This window comes from Ptychodera flava, chromosome 10 (assembly GCF_041260155.1).
Source record: "Ptychodera flava strain L36383 chromosome 10, AS_Pfla_20210202, whole genome shotgun sequence".
Taxonomy (NCBI): Eukaryota; Metazoa; Hemichordata; class Enteropneusta; family Ptychoderidae; genus Ptychodera; species Ptychodera flava.
The window spans coordinates 11,643,163-11,654,352 of NC_091937.1; the positions used below are offsets into that span (position 1 = coordinate 11,643,163).

The 11,190-nt window shown below is 40.1% G+C and overlaps 2 long non-coding RNA genes across 2 annotated transcripts; one reads left to right on the top strand and one right to left on the bottom strand.

The window, feature by feature from the left end:
- The first annotated feature begins 4,525 nt into the window (after positions 1–4,525).
- Positions 4,526–8,025, top strand: LOC139142004 (uncharacterized). Its single transcript, XR_011554277.1, has 2 exons — positions 4,526–5,440; positions 6,397–8,025. It is a non-coding gene; the product is annotated as an uncharacterized lncRNA (long non-coding RNA).
- On the bottom strand, positions 7,770–11,097 carry LOC139142005 (uncharacterized). Its single transcript, XR_011554278.1, has 2 exons — positions 10,654–11,097; positions 7,770–8,189 (listed from the first exon to the last, which is right to left on the bottom strand). It is a non-coding gene; the product is annotated as an uncharacterized lncRNA (long non-coding RNA).
- Positions 11,098–11,190: the final 93 nt, after the last annotated feature.

The window sequence follows — 11,190 nt, forward strand, 5'->3', positions numbered from 1 at the left end:
TGATATACAGAAAGTTATTCTAAGCTTACATATTTGTTGACAATTGAACGTAAAGACGTAACTTCCATAACTTCCATTTCTACTCTCTGTAGGGAATACCAGGTATGCAATTCAAATATCAACACAAACTGTATAATTAGGGACGGACCATTAGATCTTGGGAAGGGGGGTGGTCAAAAACAGAAAAAAAAATTTCAGAGCAGAAAGTTAGGAAAAAATCTTCAAACTAGTTTGCAAAATAAAAAAAATAAATAAGAAGACAAATGCGTAAAAAAAATCTGCAAAAGTCTTTAAAATCTTGATTTGTTTTTAGATTTTACTGAGAGGAAGCAACTTTCTGTATTTTTAGTACATCCTCCAGGCACATTTTTAATTTTAATTTATACATTTAGAGTGACTGTATCCCTTATACTGGAAGTTGTGATTATCTTATCTTTTCAGGACTTTTGTATTCTGATCACTTGAAAATTATAAAATTATAGAGCCTGTTTTCGACTTGTTTCCTGCTAACAAACCAAGCAGGTACACTAGGTAAAACATTGAAACTATGGTATGGTTGTCAAGACAGAAAGTTATATTTGCCTTTTAAGATCAAGGTAAACAGATGCAGGCCACATCAGGTTCATTTTTTTCTCAGCATTTTATTGTAATGATGAATGCAAGAATGGGTGAACAAGTAGAAACACGTCAATAATGATAAAACAACATATCAAGTCATTATGTATTATTTTGCTTTTAAAAAGGCATTTTCAATTCTTTTTTCTCAAAAAACAGCCTCAAAAAACAACAGCAACACATTTTTTAACATTCAACAATACAGTACGTAGAATGCCATCTATCCAACAAATCCCGACACAAAAACACACAAAAGGGTTGAACTTTGAAAGTTTCTTGATAGCAGATACTGAATAAATCTGCATGAATAATCGTTTTTGTGTAGCAAATGCTGAATGACAATTATCTGAAGAACTTTTCCATCACAAAAAAGAGCATGATTTAAACAAATCTTAAGGAACCTATGTAGCAAATTTCAAAGAAATTGGACAAGCCCTTTCAGAGAATACAGCTTTTTTGACCATGAATGGCATAAATTGCCCTAAAAAGACAAATATTGAAATTTCACCACATCTATACACATCCAATCAATTTGGACATGCTGCTACAGAGAAATAGATGTTTTGATCAAAAATGGGCAACAATTGCTCTAAAAACACAAATATGCAAATTTCACTATATTTTGCAAACAGCTTCTCAGCTTGTCAAAATCAATTGTAAATCATGAGATATGCATGATGTTTGGTAGGGTGAATGTAGGCATATCACCACGCAGAAGAAAGGGAAGCCAGGAAACCAAAATAGTCAATTTTCAAAACTATAGGAAGCTACTGAGGAGCAAGAAGACCATGTTTCAGAGGAAGATGTGTAATCTGAAAAAATGCTCCCCAAGTGCCACCAAATAACACCATTTTAATCTCTATTTTTCAAAAGCCCCAACGGCAGGAGGGGGACACCCCCCTCCTGACCTCCCCCCCGCAAAAAATACTCCCCAAGTGCAACCAAATAACACCATTTTAATCTCTATTTTTCAAAAGCTCCAACGGCAGGAGGGGGATATCCCCCTCCTGACCTCCCCCCTGTGACTGCTTGCGCAGTCGCTTGTGGTGCTTCACACCACATCTTTGCCCTCTTCATCCTCAGATAGCGACGAACTATAAAACAAAATTATAAATCTGAGAATTTACTCTGAAAAAAAAATTGCACAGCTAATCCCAATTGGAAAAAAAACATTTTTAGAAATTTACAATAGTAAAAAACAATTTTCACAATTTCATTGTGACCACCCCCTCCCAAGATCTAATGGTCCATCCCTTAAGCAATAACCCCCACCGCAGGAGGGTGGGCCTATACACGAGCTTTTGGTACACTGCGCGACATATAGCACTCGCCTATCGGCTCGTGCTATATGGAGCGCATTGTACCAACAAAATCTAGTGTATACCCGACTGCGGAAGGGATTATTGCTATTATATTATATCAACTTGCGTGTCTTTGTTGTCTTGCTTGGGTATTTTCGTCACTTTAAGCCCCAAATGCAGCAAACGGACGTATAAGAGATCGATCGAACGTTGGAAATTCAGCGCCCTAGACCGAGCATTTTTATAAGTTTGGATTACGTTAGCAAGAGACGCACACAGTATCGTATCCTACGATAACATACGTATGGAAGACCGGTCACGACATGCGACATGCGAGTTTTTAAAACTGCGATCTACGGTTAGGGTTTAGGATTAGTGGTTAGGTTAGGGTTAGGGTAGGGGTTAGGGTTAGGTTTTCTCTCGTAAAAAGCCTTACTTCACTCTCAACCCTGGAGGTTAGGCCAAGGGACAGAAAAATTGTAACCGCATAACTTAGGGTTAGTTAGCGTTAGGGTTAGGGTTAGGGTAGGGTTAGGGTTAGGTCGCAGATCACAGTTAAAGACGCAGGTCGTTTGTCGCAGGTCGTGACCGGTCTTCCATACATGTCGGAGTCCTAACGTGGCCGCTATTTCTTCCAGGGTGTATCCATTGTAGAAGTATGCAGAAATAAGCTCGTCTCTACCTCTGTAATTCATCGTTAGGAGGAGAACGAAATGACATGTATGCAAACGTCATATTAGTTTTGCAACTCGCACGTCGCAGTTTAAGAACTCGCATGTCGCAGTTTAAGAACTCCCAGGTCGCAGTTTAAAAAACACGCATGTCGCATGTCGTGACCGGTCTTCCACATACGCATTACTTCATCAACATTGCATTTTATTCACATGCAACGCGAAAACTAACTTGCGACCTGCTGCAAACACAGAAGGTAGGTCAAGAGTTAAAATTACAAGAAAAAGTAACAATATTTTCGTAAATTTACATAAGAACAATAGTCCTGGCTGTTTTGGCATACTAAAATTAGATTTGTCTCATTTTGTACCGATGCGTCGACCATCGCAACATTCAGTCTTGGTACAGTGACGTAACAGGTGCTATTTTTAAATGATGTATAATTTAGACGTTATTGTACCAGTAAATAATCAGTTTTGAAATAACCCAGACTTTGGATGGCAGCAACTGTGATCTCAACAGTTGTGCACAGTGTGCAGCCCGATTGAGCGAGAGCTGGACGTTGACACTGCTTGTTGCATTTGATGTCAACTTTCGTCGCGGTCGCCAGGAGTCATCTCATTGTTATTTTGAACTTCTTGGTCTACATTGTCAGAACATCCTCGTCTGTTACAGCCCAAAATTTGGCAAAGAATACCTAACATACCCTTACTGTGAGGAAGTGTCAATAGCGCTGTTCACGGTTACAGGTCTGTTACTAAATATAGCTGTACGCGCGCGACATCGGACACGCAGCTTGAAATGCGGACAAATTTTATCAATGTTGCATGCGTGGCTGTTTTTGCAGCTTGTACTCTGAGTCGTGAATATGTTTTTTAGTATTAACTGTTACACTAGCAGTCGCCCACTGAGATGTATTTTCGTCGTTTTTGCATGCGTAATTTTCAAAAGCGTAATCTAAAAATGCGGACAAATATTTATTTTTGCATATTAATGAGAGAACAGTGACGTAAACTCTGAACGGCCCTATTTATCTGAATGTGTGTGAACGAATATTATATAGGCCCGTGAGCTGTAACTTTTAACATTTCATTTACCCTAAAATAACCCCCAAACGTCTCGAATGTTGATTGAATTCTTGCAATTAAGCGATATACCCTTCAACTAACATACTAGGACAGTCACAAACGACACAGAACGCAAGGAAATTCACGCGATATCGCCTCATTTTAAATGTACCGCCATTTCGCAAAAGCAGTCACGTGACCAAGAACACAGCTAATGCAACGTCACACGGAGGACGAGAGCGGGATCTTGCTGTGTGATACTGCGCGATTTCGGAGAGTGACCCCATTCGCAACTCGACAACAATGGAGTGAACGCATGAGGTAATGTAAGCTCTATTTTGTAAACAAACTCACGTGTTTTCTGCCCCTCAAACGTAGTATTTAATGCTGATTGTTCTCCAGTTCGATGTTTCATTGGAACAAAGAGGGTGTTACAACAGTTGTAGGCATAAACGATGCGATTGAAATGACAAGGAACTAGAGCTTGTTTGTGAATTTGGCCCAGCCGGGCGGCCGCTGGTCGCAGTCCGGTAAAGCGTACGGGTAGCTGCCCATAGCGTACGCTAGAGTCTCGTTGTGGTTCGTTGTTTCGCATGGATTTCCAGAACTAGTAATTCGTTTTGAATCTGGATTTACCCAGAATGGTTTTCAGTTAGCGATACGCCGTTCGGGTTTTGTAATTACGAACGTATTCGCTTATATTTGGCTTGAGTGAGCCATGCGGTTGAACCATGAGCGGCATTGACCAAATGCAGTCGATCTTATTTCTGAACACTGTCAATTTCCGAGCCATTTTGAAAACGGATTACTTAATTTACACAGATTCGGAATTATTGTGTTAATAACCTTGTGTGTTTCAGTAAGCTCTAATCGAACTGTTGAGACATACGGCCCCGATCCTACTTCTATGTTTGAGAGTTTATAGACTATTAGCAAGCTTCGTGATGATTACGGTAGCATTACAACCATGGAGGTAGAAAGAAAGGTACAACAAGGCTGTGTGATGTGTACTACAACTGTAAACTTATGCCAACTCGTTTTAGAAATTTTCTTTTCAAAGCGATGAAATTTGAGCATGGAGAAAACGGCGTTGTTCGCACTTGTGACTATAACGTTGCTATGGTGATACCAGAACAAGGACAAACAGCTGTTTTATTGTGATTTGTATTTTCGCCATGGCTTTTGATTGAAGTATAATTTGCTGAGAAATTTGAAGGATAAACAACACATTTTATAGTGTATTTCTTGAGGGTCTATATACAACATAAATGACAAAGGTGGTCCTTTTATGCAGTGGCTTTGAAAATGTCAAATATATATGTTATGCATCAAAAGCATATTTCCTTCCAAATTTTTAGTCTGACTTTACACATCTTAATTTCCACCAAGAGTTAACCCACAGTTTACTTGCCATGTTATGGTCAAGAATTAAAGTAAAGTGTCGACTACTTACTTTGCTTTGTTTAGAAGAGAAGATGGTAACAAAGAAAAACTCAACACTGACCAGTGACCGGCAGAGTGCAGTATATCTACATTTGAATCTCCTTTGTAATTTTTCTGATTCTTTCATTTTGCAGACATCACCGACCGATTCTACTGATAGTTCTGTAATAACTGAATCCCAAGCAAGAAGAGGGAGACAGGGGTAGAGGGAGAGGCACAGGGAGAGGGTGAGGACAGGGACGCAGAGGTTGGGGCAGAGGAAGAGGGGCTAGATGGGGAAGGCTTGTGACAAGAGCAGATGAGGCATTGCGAGATGTGCAGCAACGGAAAAATACTCTTCATGTAAGTAAAATTTTTGCTTTGTATACACACCGTGATAATGGGGCATACAGATTGACATCAGCATATAGCCATCACAATAATATCATCTTATTTTCAGGAGATGCTGCAGAAAATGACACCAGAACAGAAGCATGATCTTCTGTTGCAGGTGGTTGAGAGGGACATAAGTTTAATATTTGACTTTGCAGTCCTATCTGAACAGGCTGGAGGATCCCATCCTGGACCTTCACAAAGCAGTCAAGATTGATGTGTCCGTCAAAACTGTCGGCAGATGCCAACCCTTGCTGAGAGAAAATGTTGTGGGGAGGTGCCTGGGCTCTGTATCTCCAGATTGCTAGTCAGTATGTTTATGAACTGAATGCAAACAAGCAGACATTTGCCATGAAATTTTTCTAAGAAAATCATCATACAAGTTATTAGGGTATTCCTACTTTAACCATATTGTCCCTACCCATGGTCATTTATGGACTGAATTGTCAATTTAATGCAATAAATCCAATCAACTGCAAGTCATCCTTTGCTTTTAGATCAGATCTGGTAAAAAGTCTTGATGCATGTGTAATAATTGTTGTAAATGTGATTAATACCAACTGACTGAGATGGAAAACCATGTGTACTGGGCAAATTATTTATGTAATGACTTTTGGATACGTAATGCTCTTGAGTGTTGAGAATGCACTGGCATGGTCACAGAGGAATTCTAAAATGTAAGACGAGACTGTTACATGTGTACATAAAAATCCTCATTTTGGTATTTCAAAGGAAGAACACCTCTCAGAAGATCAGCATAGATACTGTAACAGTGTTACTGTTCTTCCAAAAATATTTTTGAGACAAGCAAACTAGTACCAAACTCAGAACTTTGGGAAAGGAAGTAGAGATCAATGAGAATTTATCCAATAATGGCAAATATAAACAAAAGCAATACATATTGAAAAAATATCATATTTTTTCAGGATTTCAGAGTTATCTGCCTTGATGAAGGAGTCCTTGCAGTTGCTAGAGCCTATGGGATGCATATGATGGCCACCAATGACTTTGATGACTACCACAAGTGCAAGAGGCATGCTGCATACCAGCAATTTATTTTGTGGGAGCATGGGAAACCTGGCGCAGGAAACTAGAGTGATACCAGGTTGCTGTGTTTGGGCAATAAGAGATAAATATCCTGATCAGTTTGGTCAATATACAGGGTTCATTCCAACACATTTTGCATAAAGGGAATTGCAGGCATCATTTTACAAGTGATATAGCCACTAACTGATGACGTCAAAACTGCCATACACGATACACAGTGCCATAACTTTCAGGGTGTGTGTGTCTTGTGTACAGTGATTTGATGTAATCAGTTTGTGGCTATACCACTTGTAAAATGGTGCTGAATTGCATAATTGTGACAAAATGATAACAAGATATATAGCTCATTTAACCCAAACACAGCAGCTTGGTTACCTCCCATTTGGCACAGTACTTGATATTTCCTATACACGTTAATCATGATTTATACACTCAGAGACTCTTCAGTGAAATCTACAAAGTCTCCCCTGTGTACACAAATTCACAGACTGGTTTCTTTAATTCTGAAAATGTACTTTTAAGGACACCATTCTTCTAAATTACCATTTTAAATGACTCAGAAAATTATGCTTGATTGAGAGAGGAGATAGTATTTTCATAAAATTTCCCTGATTGTGTCCTCAGCCATACAGAATGTGGTTGAAAGTAGGGAGACTAGTTGCACCTGTTTCATGAAACAAAAGATATTGTTTCCTCCATCCACCAGAAAGACAAAAGAAATTTACATTTACATTTGTCTAGAGGGTTTGCCTTATTGCTTTCAGGCAGAACTGAAAAAGTTACAAAAATTCTAATGTCGTGTGTAGAAATCAAACCAAATTGTGGGAATTTATTGTGTGGTGTATGTATATATACCAGGGGGAAGTCTCATGAACTGTACTGTTTTAATTTGTTGACCTCAACATATCTTGTTTACCGTACCATCCATTTTAACTGTTGTGTGTCAAGTAGTTGTGTCGAGTACAGTTGGCTTTTGCCAAACAACTGTATCACCCTTTCATGGTGATGTGTATTAGTGTGCCATATTTCTCATTTCATGTACAAATTTGAATATCTGCTTCTATCAAATTCATCAATGGCTATCTTCATGTCTACGGAGCAACTGATGTGAATTTTTCACGTAAAGTTTTATATTTACACTTATTGTTGTACACGTTTATTTGCATACATGTTATGTATTTACAGAGACACTCGTCCAATAACCAGGATTTTGCAAGTCCTGGGGACAGACATTCCTCAATGTGACAAGACATTCAGTGCAATCATTGTCCTAATTTTTTTATTTCTTTCCTGCCTGAGTTCCCAGTAAAGTACCCGAATTCACCCTATAAATAGGGGCTTAGACCTGAAAGGGATTTACCCTAATTTTACATGAATTTTTCTTATTTTGAATGTTTTATCTTGCATGCTTACTGTCTCATTTACTGTAAAAAAGGTGAAAGCTTTTTTTAAGATTGAAAACAGTGACGATGTGTTGAATAAAAGGTAACGTTTTAAAATGTATACAATTGTGATGCTTTTTAAGAAAGTTTACATCTCTACTACGGTAAAAGGGAAAATGGTAAATGTATCCATATAGAGTACTTTCTGTACATCACAACTTGGGCAGCTACAGCATACTGAAGACACCATTCAATTCACAACATTGCATGGTAGTTTGCAAAACCTGAAACTGAAAGGAATAAAATGTTAGCAGACTGGAATGATGAAAATTGAAGAAAAAGGCTGAACAATCTAAACATCTGGCATTATCAGGTTTTTGATTGTCACCATGACCGAATGGCTGAAGTAAGTCTACAATCATGAGGTTTGAGTGTCCATGGAAAAACAGAAAGTGGTTACTTTACAAACATGTTTCTATTATATTTTGGATCAAGACAGATACACTTGTAAAGCAAATGGAATTTTTACTTTGCTTGAAAGGATCAGTAGTTACACCTTAATTGAATCATGTTGAATACAAATCTTAAATCGTCACTTCCTACTACCATAGACCCTCTTTTTTAGTGTCTGTGCTACTACTAACAAGTATTTTCTGACTCATTAAGCAAAGATGTATCCATAGTTCGGACAATTTATACAGAAAGGTTACACAACAGGATAAAATTATTTATTTCCCATGACCAGATGAAACTGATGATGTGCACGAAATTTCTTGCTGTACTGGCTCAACACAGGTGCAGCCAATGAACAATGCACTTTTAAAGGGGTCTTTACTATGACGAGATATATTGTGCATTACAAGTAATGTGAACTGATAAATTTTAAGTCATTAGGGTAATTAATTAGCTGTTCATAATTTGCCCTGCCACTGAAAATTTTTCTACTTGCTCTCCCGCACTCAAACTTCATTTTACCCTCTCCCCACTTATTTTGCTTGTTTCTCCTCCCCACTGTCAATTTTTGAAGCTCCCCTGCCCTGTTGCGGAAAAACAGGCCTATTTCCCCTGCCCTGCCAAAAATTCCCCCCTAAATTTTGTCACTCCATTTCCCCTGCGGACATGGAGCTACCCTACCCTGTGATGAAAAACCTGTTGATTTTCCCAGCCCTGTGAAAAAATTTCCCCTGAAAACATAACGGCTCAACTTCCCGTCCCTGTTTTAAAAGTAGCTTCCCCTCTCCTCGTTTTTTTTTTCGCAAAGCCCTGTCCCCGGGACAACCAACCGATATCTGCCCTGCCCGACAAAAAAAAACAAACTAAAATTTGCTCCCCTGCCAGCTAAAATCTGTCCCCTGCCCAAGCAAAATTAATAGTTCCCCTGCCCTCAAATATTGCTGTAGCTGCGTTGGCTGTAGCTGTGGAAACGCAGCTATCTGTTGGCGGGGTTGCGTGCGTCTTTATGTGGGTCAAAGGTCAAACCCGCCACGGATATCTGTTGGCGGGGTTGCGTGCGTCTTATGTGGGTCAAAGGTCAACCCCGCCACGGATATCTGTTGGCGGGGTTGCGTGCGTCTTTATGTGGGTCAAAGGTCAACCCCGCCACGGATAGCTGCGGGCCAACTGCGAGCGAAAGTGGGTCTATTACGACGACACAACATGTATCGGAACTTTGAACGGCAAAATAAACCAAAGTGAGCGTAATTCAATAAAATGACCTATACCTGCCTGAACTCTGATTATTGCTTGTTCCCTAACTCCTTTTGTGAACAAAATTCTGGTTCGTTTACGTTATTTCGGCTGATTTTCCAAGGAGTACTCAAGATTTTCACTCCAGCAGCGAACTTTGACTTCTATTGATATGCTAATAAGGATCTGACCGAACGAGCGACGTCTGTATTAGCATATCAATAGAAGTCAAAGTTCGCTGCTGGAGTGAAAATCTTGAGTACTCCTTGGAAAATCAGCCGAAATAACGTAAACGAACCAGAAATTTTGTTCACAAAAGGAGTTAGGGAACAAGCAATAATCAGAGTTCAGGCAGGTATAGGTCATTTTATTGAATTACGCTCACTGTGGTTTATTTTGCCGTTCAAAGTTCCGATACATGTTGTGTCGTCGTAATAGACCCACTTTCGCTCGCAGTTGGCCCGCAGCTATCCGTGGCGGGGTTGACCTTTGACCCACATAAAGACGCACACAACCCCGCCAACAGATAGCTGCGTTATCCGTGGCGGGTTGACCTTTGACCCACATAAAGACGCACGCAACCCCGCCAACAGATAGCTGCGTTTCCACAGCTACGTTGGCTGCACCTGTAACCACATGTTACGAGAGGCGATGTTTGCCAACTCGTAACATGCGCTTAGAACTGGCGGTATTAAAAACAGTAGCAATAGCAGTCGCTTGGTCCGGGCACAGTCCCTCCACAAGGAGGGACTGTGGTCCGGGAGGACAGTTACTGTTTACTTCGATTCTTGTTGTAACTGCGACAAGATGTGTGAAACGATTCAGTACGTAACTGCGTTGTAAGCTTACCGTACGCGAGTATGAGATTTTGTTGTGATTTCTATTCAAGCTATGGTATTTCCTAACATTTGGAGAGTCAAAAGTTGATCTTTCAAAGGCTAAAACGTGACCTTCTTTGAATATTAATACATGTACACTGAATTTATCAAGGCATCGCGGCACAACCCATGGTGCGTCAAGCACTCGCTATTCGACACGGTATCACTCGCTGTCCGGTCCTATACTTACCAATCAATTAACTCCTCCGCCAAATCGGGATTTGCAAGCCCTGTTTTTTCCACTAACTGAAGCCATCTCCCGATCTGGTTTCGATGTCTAGTTTGTTACGGCGTTTAGACGCATTACTGCGCTGTTGTCTCCGTTCCTTGTCAGAATCCGACGGCCGGGCGCACGTTTCCCACTGTGCGACGCCATTTTCTTGTGAAGATTCTAACGCGCATGTGCAACACTCACGCTTTATGTGTACTCCAGCGAACACAAGCCATGGGCGCCGCCATAATCGGGTGCGGCACCGTTTTATTATTTGACTTGTTCATAGTTACACGTGCGGTTTGAGTAGGTGCTCAACAACCCGTCTTTGCACACCCTTCAGTAAGTTGATCCACATGAACTAATTTTAATTTGAATGAAAAATCATGAAAATAATGCAAAAAGTTACAGCTCATGTGCCTTTAAATGGCGGTATGTCGCGTTTCGACTCCCTGCTGAATCAAGTAAAAGTGCTCGGTGCGCAGTTGCCCTGATGCAATGATTTGTGTACATGAA